Below are 15,096 nucleotides of genomic sequence, written 5' to 3'. Positions count from 1 at the left end.
ACCCGGAGTGAAGCATCGGAATCTATAACTTGTGTCACAGGAACGGTTCAAAACATAGGCAGTAAGAAGAGTCAGTCTTCTTGTACTTAAGTCGGCATTGTGCCTTTTTTATTTAATTCCGATGCAATTTCTGTGTTTCATGGTCAATAAGAAGGTCCAAGGGATACAGTAAACCTGGAGTGAAGCATCGGAATCTATAACTAGTGTCACAGGAATGGTACAAAACATCGACAGTAAGATGAGTCAGTCTTCTTGTACTTAATTCGGCATTGAGCCTTTAGTATTTAATTCCAATGCAATTTCTGTGTTTCATCGTCAATATGAAGGTCACAGGGATACAGTAAATCTGAAGTGAAGCATCGGAATCTATAACTAGTGTCACAGGAATGGTTCAAAACATAGTCAGTAAGAAGAGTCAGTGTTCTTGTACTTAAGTCGGCATTGTGCCTTTTGTATTTAGTTCCGATGCAATTTCTGTGTTTCATCGTCAATTAGAAGGTCAGAGGGATACAGTAAATTTGAAGTCAAGCAACGGAATCTATAACTAGTGTCACAGGAATGGTTCAAAACATAGTCAGTAAGAAGAGACAGGCTTATTGTACTTAGGTCGGCATTGTGCATTTGTATTTAATTCGGATGCAATTTCTGTGTTTCATCGTCCATAAGAAGGTCCAAGGGATACAGTAAACCTGGAGCGAACCATCGGAATCAATAACTAGTGACACAGGGATGGTTCAAAACATACACAGTAATAAGAGTCAGTATTCTTGTACTGAAGTCGGCATTGTGCCGTTTGTATTTAATTCCGATGCAATTTTTGCCTTTCATCCTCAATAAAAAGGTCCAAGGGATATAGTAAACCGGGAGCTAAGCATCGGAATCTATAACTAGTGTCACAGGAATGGTTCAAAGCATAGTCAGTAAGAAGAGTCAGTCTACTTGTACTTCAGTCGGCATTGTGCCTTTTGTATTTAATTCCGATGCAATATCTGTGTTTCTTCGACAATAAGAAGGTCCAAGGGACACAGTAAACCTGGAGTGAAGCGTCGGAATCTATAACTAGTGTCACAGGAATGAATCAAAACATAGTCTGTAAGAAGAGTCAGTCTTTTTGTACTTAAGTCGGCATTGCACATTTTGTATTTAATTCCGATGCAATTTCTGTGTTTCATCGTCAACAAGAAGATCCAACGGATACAGTCAACCAGAAGTGAAGCATCGGAATTGTAACTAGTGTCACAGGAATAGTTCAAACATAGACAGTAGGAAGAGTCAGTTTTCTTGTACTTAAAACTGCATTGTGCCTTTTCTATTTACTTCCGATGCAATTTCTGTGTTTCATCGTCAATAAGATGATCCAAGGGATACAGTAAACCGGGAGTGAAGCATCGGAATCTATAACTAGTGTCACAGGAATGGCTCAAATCATAGTCACTAAGAAGAGTCAGTCTTCTTGTACTTAATTCGGCACTGTGCCTTTTGGATTTAATTCGGATGCAATTTCTGTGTTTCATCGTCAATAAGAAGCTCAGAGGGATACAGTAAACCTGAAGTGAACATCTGAATCTATAACTAGTGTCACAGGAATTGTTCAAAACATAGTCAGTAAGAAGAGTCAGTCTTCTTGTACTTGAGTCGGCATTGTGCCTTTTCTATTTTATTCCGATGCAATATCTGTATTTCATCGTCAATATGTAGGTCCAAGGGCTACAGTAAACCTGAAGTGAAGCATCGAAATTTATAATTAGTGTCACAGGAATGGTTCAAAACATAGACAGAAGAAGAGTCAGTCTTCTTGTACTTAAGTAACATTGACCTTTTGTATTTAATTCCGTTGCAATTTCTGTGTTTCATCGTCAATGAGAAGGTCAGAGGGATACAGTAAACCTGAAGTGATGCCTCCGAATCCATAACTAGTGCCACAGGAATGGTACAAAACGTAGAAAGTAGGAAGAGTCAGTCTTCTTGTGCTTAAGTCGGCATTGTGCCTTCTCTATTTAATTCCGATGCAATTGCTGTGTTTCATCGTCAATAAGAAGGTCCAAGGGATACAGTAAACCTGAAGTGAAGCATCGGAATCTATAACTAGTGTCACAGGAATGGTTCAAATCATAGACAGTAAGAAGAGTCAGTCTTCTTGTACCTAATTCGGCATTATGCCTTTTGTATTTAATTCCGACGCAATTTCTATGTTTCATCGTCAATAAGAACGTCAGAGGGATACAGTAAATCTGAAGTGAAGCATCGGAATCTATAACTTGTGTCACAGGAATGGTTCAAATCATAGGCAGTGAGAAGAGTCAGTCTTCTTGTACTTAAGTCGTCATTGTGCCTTATTTATTTAATTCCGATGCAATTTCTGTGTTTCATCGTCAATAAGAAGATCCAAGGGATACAGTAAACCTGGAGTGAAGCATCGGAATCTAATACTAGTGTCACAGGAATGGTTCCAAACATAGACAGTAAGAAGAGTCAGTCTTCTTGTACTTAATTCGGCATTGTGCCTTTTGAATTTAATTCCGACGCAATTACTGTGTTTCATCGTCAATAAGAACGTCAGAGGGATACAGTAAATCTGAAGTGAAGCATCGGAATCTATAACTAGTGTCACAGGAATGGTTCAAAGCATAGTCAGTAAGGAGAGTCAGTCTTCTTGTACTTAAGTCGGCATTGTGCATTTTGTATTTAATTCCGATGCAATTTCTGTGTTTCATCGTCAATAAGAAGGTCCAAGGGATACAGTAAACCGGAAGTGAAGCATCGGAATCTGTAACTAGTGTCACAGGAATGGTTCAAAACATAGACTGTAAGATGAGTCAGTCTTCTTGTACTTAAGTCGGCATTGTGCCTTTTGTATTTAATTCCGATGCAATTTCTGTGTTTCATCGTCAATAAGAACGTCAGAGGGATACAGTAAACCTGGAGTGAAGCTTCGGAATCTATAACAAGTGTCACAGGGATGATTCAAAAAATAGACAGTAAGAAGAGTCAGTATTCTTGCACTTCAGTCGGCATTGTGCCTTTTGTATTTCATTCCGATGCTATTTCTTTGTTTCGTCTCCAATAAGAACGTCCAAGGGATACAGTAAACCTGAAGTGAAGCATCAGAGTCTATAACTAGTGCCACAGGAGTGGTTCAAAACATAGTAAGAAGAGACAGTCTTCTTGTACTTAAGTCGGCATTGTGCCTTTTGTATTTAATTCCGATGCAATTTCTGTGTTTCATCGTCAATACGAAGGTCAGTGGGATACAGTAAACCTGAAGTGAAGCATCGGAGTCTATAACTAGTGTCACAGGAATGGTTCAAAACATAGACTCTAGGAAGAGTCAGTGTTCTTGTACTTAAGTCGGCATTGTGCCTTTCCTGTTTAATTCCGATGCAATTTCTGTATTTCATCGTAAATAAGAAGGTCCAAGGTATATTGTAAACCCGGAGTGAAGCATCGGAATCTATAACTTGTGTCACAGGAACGGTTCAAAACATAGGCAGTAAGAAGAGTCAGTCTTCTTGTACTTAAGTCGGCATTGTGCCTTTTTTATTTAATTCCGATGCAATTTCTGTGTTTCATGGTCAATAAGAAGGTCCAAGGGATACAGTAAACCTGGAGTGAAGCATCGGAATCTATAACTAGTGTCACAGGAATGGTACAAAACATCGACAGTAAGATGAGTCAGTCTTCTTGTACTTAATTCGGCATTGAGCCTTTAGTATTTAATTCCAATGCAATTTCTGTGTTTCATCGTCAATATGAAGGTCACAGGGATACAGTAAATCTGAAGTGAAGCATCGGAATCTATAACTAGTGTCACAGGAATGGTTCAAAACATAGTCAGTAAGAAGAGTCAGTGTTCTTGTACTTAAGTCGGCATTGTGCCTTTTGTATTTAGTTCCGATGCAATTTCTGTGTTTCATCGTCAATAAGAAGGTCCAAGGGATACAGTAAACCTGAAGTGAAGCATCAGAATGTATAACTAGTGGCACAGGAGTGGTTCAAAGCATAGTCAGTAAGAAGAGTCAGTCTCCTTGTACTTAAGTCGGCATTGTGCCTTTCGTATTTAATTCTGATGCAATTTCTGTGTTTCATCGTCAATAAGAGGGTCCAAGGGATACAGTAAACCTGAAGTGAAGCACCGTAATCTATAACTAGTGTCACATGAATGGTTCAAAACATAGTCAGTAAGAAGAGTCGGTCTTCTTGTTCTTAAGTCTTCATTGTGCCCTTTGTATTTTATTCCGATGCAATTTCTGTGTTTCATCGTCAATAAGAAGGTCCAAGGGATACAGTAAACCTGGAGTGAAACATCAGAATCTATAACTAGTGTCACATGAATGGTTCAAAACATAGACAGTAAGAAGAGTCAGTCTTCTTGTACTTCATTCGGCATTGTGCCTTTTGAATTTAATTCCGATGACATTTCTGTGTTTCATCGTCAATAAGAAGGTCAGAGGGATACAGTAAACCTCAAGTGAAGCACCGGAATCTATAACTTGTGTCACAGGAATGGTTCAAATTATAGTCAGTAAGAACAGTCAGTCTTCTTGTACTTATGTCGACATTGTGCCTTTTGTAATTAATTCCGATGCAATTTCTGTGTTTCATCGTCAATAAGAAGGTCCAAGGGATACAGTAAACCTGACGTGAAGCATCGGAATCTATAACTAGTGTCACAGGAATGGTTCAAAACATAGACAGTAGGAAGAGTCAGTCTTGTTGTACTTAAGTCGGCATTGTGCTTTTTGTATTTAATTCCGTTGCAATTTCAAAATTTCATCGACAACAAGAAGGTCAAGGGATACAGTTAACCTGAAGTGAAGCATCGGAATCTATAACTAATGTCAAAGGAATGGTTCAAATCATAGGCAGTAGGAAGAGTCAGTCTTCTTGTACTTAAGTCAGCATTGTGCTTTTTCTATTTAATTCCGATGCAATTTCTGTGTTTCATCGTCAATAAGAAGGTCAGAGGGATACAGTAAACCTCAAGTGAAGCATCGGAATCTATAACTAGTGTCACAGGAATGGTTCAAATCATACTCAGTAAGAGGAGTCAGTCTTCTTGTACTTAAGTCGGCATTGTGCCATTTGTATTTAATTCCAATGCAATTGCTGTGTTTCATCGTCAATAAGAAGGTCCAAGGGATACAGTAAACCTGGAGTGAAGCATCAAAATCTATAACTAGTGTAACAGGGATGGTTCAAAACATAGACAGTAAGAACAGTCAGTATTCTTGTACTTAAGTCGGCATTGTGCCTTTTGTATTTATTTCCGATGCAATATCTGTGTTTCATCGTCAATAAGAAGGTCCAAGGAATACAGTAAACCTGAAGTGAAGCACCGGAATCTATAACTAGTGTCAGAGGAATGGATCAAACATAGTCAGTAAGAACAGTCAGTCTTCTTGTACTTATGTCAGCATTGTGCTTATTGTAATTAATTCCGATGTAATTTCAGTGTTTTATCGTCAATAAGAATGTCCAAGGGATACAGTAAACCTGAAGTGAAGCATGGGAATCTATAACTAGTGTCACAGGAAAGGTTCAAAACATAGTCAGAAAGAAGAGTCAGTCATCTTGTACTTAAGTCGGCATTGCGACTTTTGCATTTAATTCCCATGAAATTTCTGTGTTTCATCGTCTGTAAGAAGGTCCAAGGGATACAGTAAAACTGAAGTGAAGCATCGGAATGTATAACTAGCGTCACAGGAATGGTTCAAAACATAGTCAATAAGAAGAGTCAGTATTCTTGTACTTAAGTCGGCAATGTGCCTTTTGTATTTAATTCCGATGTAATTTCAGTGTTTTATCGTCAATAAGAAGGTCCAAGGGATACAGTAAACCAGAAGTGAAGCATGGGAATCTATGACTAGTCTCCCAGGAATGGTTCGAAACATAGTCAGTAAGAAGAGTCAGTCTTCTTGTACTTAAGTTGGCATTGTGAATTTTGTATTTAATTCCGATGCAATTTCTGTGTTTCATAGTCAATAAGAAAGTAAGAGGGATGCAGTTAACCTGAAGTGAAGCATCGGAATCTAAAACTAGTGTCACAGGAATGGTTCAAAGCATAGACACTAAGAAGATTCAGTCTTCTTGTACTTAATTCGGCATTGTGCATTTTGTATTAAATTCCGACGCAATTTCTGTGTCTCATCGTCAATAAGATCGTCAGAGGGATACAATAAATCTGAAGTGAAGCATCGGAATCTATAACTTGTGTCACAGGAATGGTTCAAAAATAGTCAGTGAGAAGAGTCAGTCTTCTTGTACTAAAGTCGGCATTGTGCCTTTTGTATTTAATTCCTATGCAATTTCTGTGTTTCATCGTCAATAAGAAGGTCCAAGGGATACAGGAAACCTGCAGTGAAGCATCAGAATCTAAAACTAGTGTCTCAGTAATGGTTCAAATAATAGACAGTAGAAAGAGTCAGTCTTCTTGTACTTAAGTCGGCATTGTGCTTTTGTGTCAAATTCCGATGCAATTTCTGTGTTTCATTCGAAGAAAGAAGGTCCAAGGGATACAGTAAACCTGGAGTGAAGCATCGGAATCTATAACTAGTGTCACAGGAATGGTTCAAAGCATAGACACTAAGAAGAGTCAGTCTTCTTGTACTTAATTCGGCACTGTGCCTTTTGGATTTAATTCCGATGCAATTTCTGTGTTTCATAGTCAATAAGAAGGCCCAAGGGATACAGTAAACCTGAAGTGAAGCATCGAAATTTGTAACTAGTGTCACAGGAATGGTTCAAAACATGGACAGAAGAAGAGTCAGTCTTCATTTACTTAAGTCGGCATTGTCCCTTTTGTATTTAAATTCGTTGCAATTTCTGTGTTTCCACGTCAATGAGAAGGTCCAAGGGATACAGTAAACCTGAAGTGAAGAATCCGAATCTATAACTAGTGTCACAGGAATGGTACAAAACATAGAAAGTGGGGAGAGTCTGTCTTCTTGTACTTAAGTCGGCATTGTGCCTTTTGTATTTAATTCCGATGCAATTTCTGTGTTTCATCGTCAATAAGAAGGTCCATGGGATACAGTAAACCGGGAGTGAAACATCGGAATCTATAACTAGTGTCACAGGAATGGTTCAAAACATAGACAGTAAGATGAGTTAGTCTTCTTGTACTTAAGTCGTCATTGTGCCTTATTTATTTAATTCCGATGCAATTTCTGTGTTTCATCGTCAATAAGAAGGTCCAAGCGATACAGTAAACCTAGAGTGAAGCATCGGAATCTATTACTAGTGTCACAGGAATGGTTCAAAACATAGTTAGTAAGATGAGTCAGTCTTCTTGTACTAAAGTCGGCATTGTGCCTTTTGTATTTAATTCCGATGCAGTTTCTGTGTTACATCGTCAATAAGAAGGTCCAAGGGAATCCGAATCTATAACTAGTGTCACAGGAATGGTAAAAAACATAGGAAGTGGGAAGAGTCAGTCTTCTTGTACTTAAGTCGGCATTGTGCCTTTTGTCTTTTATTCCGATGCAGTTTCTGTGTTTCATCGTCAATAAGAAGGTCCAAGGGATACAGTAAACCGGGAGTGAAGCATCGGAATCTGTAACTAGTGTCACAGGAATGGTTCAAAACATAGGCAGTAAGATGAGTCAGTCTTCTTGTACTTAAGTCGTCATTGTGCCTTATTTATTTAATTCCGATGCAATTTCTGAGTTTCATCGTCAGTAAGAAGGTCCAAGCGATACAGTAAACCTAGAGTGAAGCATCGGATTCTATTACTAGTGTCACAGGAATGGTTCAAAACATAGCCAGCAAGAAGTGTCAGTCTACTTGTACTTAATTCCTCATTGTGCCTTTTGTATTTAATTCCGACGCAATTATTGTGTTTCTTCGTAAATAAGAACGTCAGAGGGATACAGTAAATCTGAATTGAAGCATCGGAATCTATAACTAGTGTCACAGGAATGGTTCAAAACATAGTCAGTAAGAAGAGTCAGTCTTCTTGCACTAAAGTCGGCATTGTGCCTTTTGTATTTAATTCCGATGCAATTTCTGTGCTTCATAGTCAATAAGAAGGTCCAAGGGATACCGTAAACCTGAAGTGAGGCATCGGAATCTAAAACTAGTGTCACAGGAATGGTTCAAATCATAGACACTATGTAGAGTCAGTCTTCTTGTACTTAATTCGGCACTGTGCCTTTTGGATTTAATTCCGATGCAATTTCTGTGTTTCATCGTCAATAAGAAGGTCCAAGGGATACAGTAAACCTGAAGTGAAGCATCTGAATCTATAACAAGTGTCACAGGAATGGTTCAAATCATAGTCAGTAAGAAGAGTCAGTCTTCTTGTACTTAAGTCGGCATTGTGCCTTTTGTATATATTTTCGATGCATTGTCTGTGTTTCATCGTCAATAAGAAGGTCCAAGGGATACAGTAAACCAGAAGTGAAGCATCACTATTTATAACTAGTTTCACTGGAATGGTACAAATCATAGACAGAAGAAGAGTCAGTCTTCTTTTACTAAAGTCAGCATTGTGCCTTTTGTATTTAATTCCGATGCAATTTCTGTGTTTCATCGTCAATGAGAAGGTCAGAGGGATACCGTAAACCTGAAGTTAAGCATCCGAATCTATAACTAGTGTCATAGGAATGGTACAAAACATAGAAAGTATGAAGAGTTAGTCTTCATGTACTTAAGTCGGCATTGTGGCTTCTCTATTTAATTCCGATGCAATTGCTGTGTTTCATCGTCAATAAGAAGGTCCAAGGGATACAGTAAACCTGAAGTGAAGCATCGGAATCTATAAGTAGGGTCACAGGAATGGTTCACGGCATAGTCAGTAAGAAGAGATAGTCTTCCTGTACTTAAGTCGGCATTGTGGCTTTTGTATTTAATTCCGATGCAATTTCTGTGTTTCATCGTCAATAAGAAAGTCCAAGGGATACAGTAAACCGCGAATGAAGCATCGGAATCTGTAACTAGTGTCACAGGAATGGTTCAAAACATAGACAGTAAGATGAGTCAGTCTTCTTGCACTAAAGTCAGCATTGTGCCTTATTTATTAAATTCCGATGCAATTTCTGTGTTTCATCGTCAATACGAAGGTCCAAGCGATACAGTATACCTAGAGTGAAGCATCGGAATCTATTACTAGTGTCACAGGAATGGTTCAAAACATAGTCAGTAAGATGAGTCAGTGTTCTTGTACTAAAGTCGGCATTGTGCCTTTTGTATTTAATTCCGATGCAGTTTCTGTGTTACATCGTCAATAAGAAGGTCCAAGGGAATCCGAATCTATAACTAGTGTCACAGGAATGGTAAAAAACATAGGAAGTGGGAAGAGTCAGTCTTCTTGTACTTAAGTCGGCATTGTGCCTTTTGTATTTTATTCCGATGCAGTTTCTGTGTTTCATCGTCAATAAGAAGGTCCAAGTTATACAGTAAACCGGGAGCGAAGCATCGGAATCTGTAACTAGTGTCACAGGAATGGATCAAAACATAGACAGTAAGATGAGTCAGTCTTCTTGTACTTAATTCGTCATTGTGCCTTATTTATTTAATTCCGATGCAATTTCTGTGTTTCATCGTCAGTAAGAAGGTCCAAGGGATACAGTAAACCTAGAGTGAAGCATCGGATTCTATTACTAGTGTCACAGGATTGGTTCAAAACATAGACAGCAAGAAGAGTCAGTCTACTTGTACTTAATTCGGCATTGTGCCTTTTGTATTTAATTCCGACGCAATTACTGTGTTTCTCGTAAATAAGAACGTCAGAGGGATACAGTAAATCTGAATTGAAGCATCGGACTCTATTACTAGTGTCACAGGAATGGTTCAAAACATAGTCAGTAAGAAGAGTCAGTCTTCTTGCACTAAAGTCGGCATTGTGCCTTTTGTATTTAATTCCGATGCAATTTCTGTGTTTCATAGTCAATAAGAAGGTCCAAGGGATACCGTAAACCTGAAGTGAGGCATCGGAATCTAAAACTAGTGTCACAGGAATGGTTCAAATCATAGACAGTATGTAGAGTCAGTCTTCTTGTACTTAATACGGCACTGTGCCTTTTGGATTTAATTCCGATGCAATTTCTGTGTTTCATCGTCAATAAGAAGGTCCAAGGGATACAGTATACCTAGAGTGAAGCATCGGAATCTACTACTAGAGTCACAGGAATGGGTCAAAACATAGACAGTAAGAAGAGTCAGTCTTCTTGTACTTAATTCGGCATTGTGCCTTTTGTATTTAATTCCGACGCAATTTCTGTGTTTCATCGTCAATAAGAACGTCAGAAGGATACAGTAAATCGGAAGTGAAGCATCGGAATCTATAACTTGTGTCACAGGAATGGTTCAAAACATAGTCAGTGAGAAGAGCCAGTCTTCTGGTACTAAAGTCGGCATTGTGCCTTTTGTATTTAATTCCTATGCAATTTCTGTGTTTCATCGTCAACAAGAAGGTCCGAAGGATACAGTAAACCTGAAGTGAAGCATCGGAATCTAAAACTAGTGTCACAGGAATGGTTCAAATCATAGACAGTAGGAAGAGTCAGTGTTCTTGTACTTAAGTCGGCATTGTGCCTTTTGTACTTAATTCCGATGCCATTTCTTTGTTTCATCGTCAATAAGTAGGTCCAAGGGATCCAGTAAACCTGAAGTGAAGCACCGGAATCTATAACTAATGTCACAGGAATGGTTCAAAACATAGTCGGTAAGAAGAGTCAGTCTTCTTGTACTTAAGTCGCCATTGTGCCTTTTGTGTTAAATTCCGATGCAATTTCTGTGTTTCATCGTCAGTGAGAAGGTCAGAGGGATACAGTGAACCTGAAGTGAAGCATCCGAATCAATAACTAGTGTCACAGGAAGGGTTCAAATCATAGACACTAAGAAGAGTCAGTCTTCTTGTACTTAATTCGGCACTGTGCCTTTTGGATTTAATTCCGATGCAATTTCTGTGTTTCATCGTCAATAAGAAGGTCAGAGGGATACAGTAAGCCTGAAGTGAAGCATTTGAATCTATAACTAGTGTCACAGGAATGGTTCAAAGCATAGTCAGTAAGAAGAGTCAGTCTTCTTGTACATAAGTCGGCATTGTGCCTTTTGTATTTAATTCCGATGCAATTTCTGTGTTTCGTCGTCAATAAGAAGGTCCAAGGGGTACAGTAAACCTGAAGTGAAGCATCGAAATTTATAACTGGTGTCACAGGAATGGTTCAAAACATAGACAGAAGAAAAGTCAGTCTTCATTTACTTAAGTCGGCATTGTCCCTTTTGTATTTAATTCCGTTGCAATTTCTGTATTTCATCGTCAGTGAGAAGGTCAGAGGGATACAGTGAACCTGAAGTGAAGCATCCGAATCAATAACTAGTGTCGCAGGAATGGTACTAAACATAGAAAGTAGGAAGAGTCAGTCTTCTTGTACTTAAGTCGGCATTGTGCCTTTTGTATTTAATACCGAAGCAATTTCTGTGTTTCATCGTCAATAAGAAGGTCCAAGGGACACAGTAAACCGGGAGTGAAGCATCGGAATCTGTAACTAGTGTCACAGGATTGGTTCAAAACATAGACAGTAAGATGAATCAGTCTTCTTGTACTTAAGTCGTCATTGTGCCTTATTTATTTAATTCCGATGCAATATCTGTGTTTCATCGTCAATAATAACGTCAGAGGGATACAGTAAATCTGAAGTGTAGCATCGGAATCTATAACTTTTGTCACAGGAATGGTTCAAAACATAGACAGTAGGAAGAGTCAGTCTTGTTGTACTTAAAACGGCATTGTGCCTTTTTATTTAATTCCGATGCAATTTCTGTGCTTCATCGTCAATATGAAGGTCAGAGGGGTACAGTAAACCTGTAGTGAAGCATCGGAATCTACAACTAGTGTCACAGGAATGGTTCAAAATATAGAAAGTATGAAGAGTCAGTCTTCATGTACTTAAGTCGGCATTGTGGCTTCTCTATTTAATTCCGATGCAATTGCTGTGTTTCATCGTCAATAAGAAGGTCCAAGAGATACAGTAAACCTGAAGTGAAGCATCGGAATCTATAAGTAGGGTCACAGGAATGGTTCACGGCATAGTCAGTAAGAAGAGATAGTCTTCCTGTACTTAAGTCGGCATTGTGTCTTTTGTATTTAATTCCGATGCAGTTTCTGTGTTACATCGTCAATAAGAAGGTCCAAGGGAATCCGAATCTATAACTAGTGTCACAGGAATGGTAAAAAACATAGGAAGTGGGAAGAGTCAGTCTTCTTGTACTTAAGTCGGCATTGTGCCTTTTGTATTTTATTCCGATGCAGTTTCTGTGTTTCATCGTCAATAAGAAGGTCCAAGGGATACAGTAAACCGGGAGTGAAGCATCGGAATCTGTAACTAGTGTCACAGGAATGGATCAAAACATAGACAGTAAGATGAGTCAGTCTTCTTGTACTTAATTCGTCATTGTGCCTTATTTATTTAATTCCGATGCAATTTCTGTGTTTCATCGTCAGTAAGAAGGTCCAAGGGATACAGTAAACCTAGAGTGAAGCATCGGATTCTATTACTAGTGTCACAGGAATGGTTCAAAACATAGACAGCAAGAAGAGTCAGTCTACTTGTACTTAATTCGGCATTGTGCCTTTTGTATTTAATTCCGACGCAATTACTGTGTTTCTCGTAAATAAGAACGTCAGAGGGATACAGTAAATCTGAATTGAAGCATCGGAATCTATTACTAGTGTCACAGGAATGGTTCAAAACATAGTCAGTAAGAAGAGTCAGTCTTCTTGCACTAAAGTCGGCATTGTGCCTTTTGTATTTAATTCCGATGCAATTTCTGTGTTTCATAGTCAATAAGAAGGTCCAAGGGATACCGTAAACCTGAAGTGAGGCATCGGAATCTTAAACTAGTGTCACAGGAATGGTTCAAATCATAGACAGTATGTAGAGTCAGTCTTCTTGTACTTAATTTGGCACTGTGCCTTTTGGATTTAATTCCGATGCAATTTCTGTGTTTCATCGTCAATAAGAAGTTCCAAGGGATACAGTAAACCTGAAGTGAAGCATCTGAATCTATAACAAGTGTCACAGGAATGGTTCAAATCATAGTCAGTAAGTAGAGTCAGTCTTCTTGTACTTAAGTCGGCATTGTGCCTTTTGTATATATTTTCGATGCATTGTCTGTGTTTCATCGTCAATAAGAAGGTCCAAGGGATACAGTAAACCAGAAGTGAAGCATCACAATTTATAACTAGTTTCACTGGAATGGTACAAATCATAGACAGAAGAAGAGTCAATCTTCTTTTACTAAAGTCAGCATTGTGCCTTTTGTATTTAATTCCGATGCAATTTCTGTGTTTCATCGTCAATGAGAAGGTCAGAGGGATACCGTAAACCTGAAGTTAAGCATCCGAATCTATAACTAGTGTCAAAGGAATGGTACAAAACATATTAAGTATGAAGAGTCAGTCTTCATGTACTTAAGTCGGCATTGTGGCTTCTCTATTTAATTCCGACGCAATTGCTGTATTTCATCGTCAATAAGAAGGTCCAAGGGATACAGTAAACCTGAAGTGAAGCATCGGAATCTATAAGTAGGGTCACAGGAATGGTTCACGGCATAGTCAGTAAGAAGAGATAGTCTTCCTGTACTTAAGTCGGCATTGTGGCTTTTGTATTTAATTCCGATGCAATTTCTGTGTTTCATCGTCAATAAGAAAGTCCAAGGTTTACAGTAAACCGCGAATGAAGCATCGCAATCTGTAATTAGTGTCACAGGAATGGTTCAAAACATAGACAGTAAGATGAGTCAGTCTTCTTGCACTAAAGTCAGCATTGTGCCTTATTTATTAAATTTCGATGCAATATCTGTGTTTCATCCTCAATAAGAAGGTCCAAGGGATACAGTATACCTAGAGTGAAGCATCGGAATCTACTACTAGAGTCACAGGAATGGTTCAAAACATAGACAGTAAGAAGAGTCAGTCTTCTTGTACTTAATTCGGCATTGTGCCTTTTGTATTTAATTCCGACGCAATTTCTGTGTTTCATCGTCAATAAGAACGTCAGAGGGATACAGTAAATCGGAAGTGAAGCATCGGAATCTATAACTTCTGTCACAGGAATGGTTCAAATCATAGACATTAGGAAGAGTCAGTGTTCTTGTACTTAAGTCGGCATTGTGCCTTTTGTACTTAATTCCGATGCCATTTCTTTTTTTCATCGTCAATAAGTAGGTCCAAGGGATCCAGTAAACCTGAAGTGAAGCACCGGAATCTATAACTAATGTCACAGGAATGGTTCAAAACATAGTCAGTAAGAAGAGTCTGTCTTCTTGTACATAAGTCGGCATTGTGCCTTTTGTATTTAATTCCGATGCAATTTCTGTGTTTCGTCGTCAATAAGAAGGTCCAAGGGACACAGTAAACCTGAAGTGAAGCATCGAAATTTATAACTGGTGTCACAGGAATGGTTCAAAACATAGACAGAAGAAAAGTCAGTCTTCATTTACTTAAGTCGGCATTGTCCCTTTTGTATTTAATTCCGTTGCAATTTCTGTGTTTCATCGTCAGTGAGAAGGTCAGAGGGATACAGTGAACCTGAAGTGAAGCATCCGAATCAATAACTAGTGTCGCAGGAATGGTACTAAACATAGAAAGTAGGAAGAGTCAGTCTTCTTGTACTTAAGTCGGCATTGTGCCTTTTGTATTTAATACCGATGCAATTTCTGTGTTTCATCGTCAATAAGAAGGTCCAAGGGACACAGTAAACCGGGAGTGAAGCATCGGAATCTGTAACTAGTGTCACAGGATTAGTTCAAAACATAGACAGTAAGATGAGTCAGTCTTCTTGTACTTAAGTCGTCATTGTGCCTTATTTATTTAATTCCGATGCAATATCTGTGTTTCATCGTCAATAATAACGTCAGAGGGATACAGTAAATCTGAAGTGTAGCATCGGAATCTATAACTTTTGTCACAGGAATGGTTCAAAACATAGACAGTAGGAAGAGTCAGTCTTGTTGTACTTAAGTCAGCATTGTGCCTTTTTATTTAATTCCGATGCAATTTCTGTGCTTCATCGTCAATATGAAGGTCAGAGGGATACAGTAAACCTGTAGTGAAGCTTCGGAATCTACGACTAGTGTCACAGGAATGGTTCA

This window comes from Schistocerca piceifrons, unplaced genomic scaffold (genome assembly GCF_021461385.2).
Source record: "Schistocerca piceifrons isolate TAMUIC-IGC-003096 unplaced genomic scaffold, iqSchPice1.1 HiC_scaffold_1632, whole genome shotgun sequence".
NCBI classification, from domain to species: domain Eukaryota; kingdom Metazoa; phylum Arthropoda; class Insecta; order Orthoptera; family Acrididae; genus Schistocerca; species Schistocerca piceifrons.
This window is presented reverse-complemented; position numbering follows the sequence as displayed.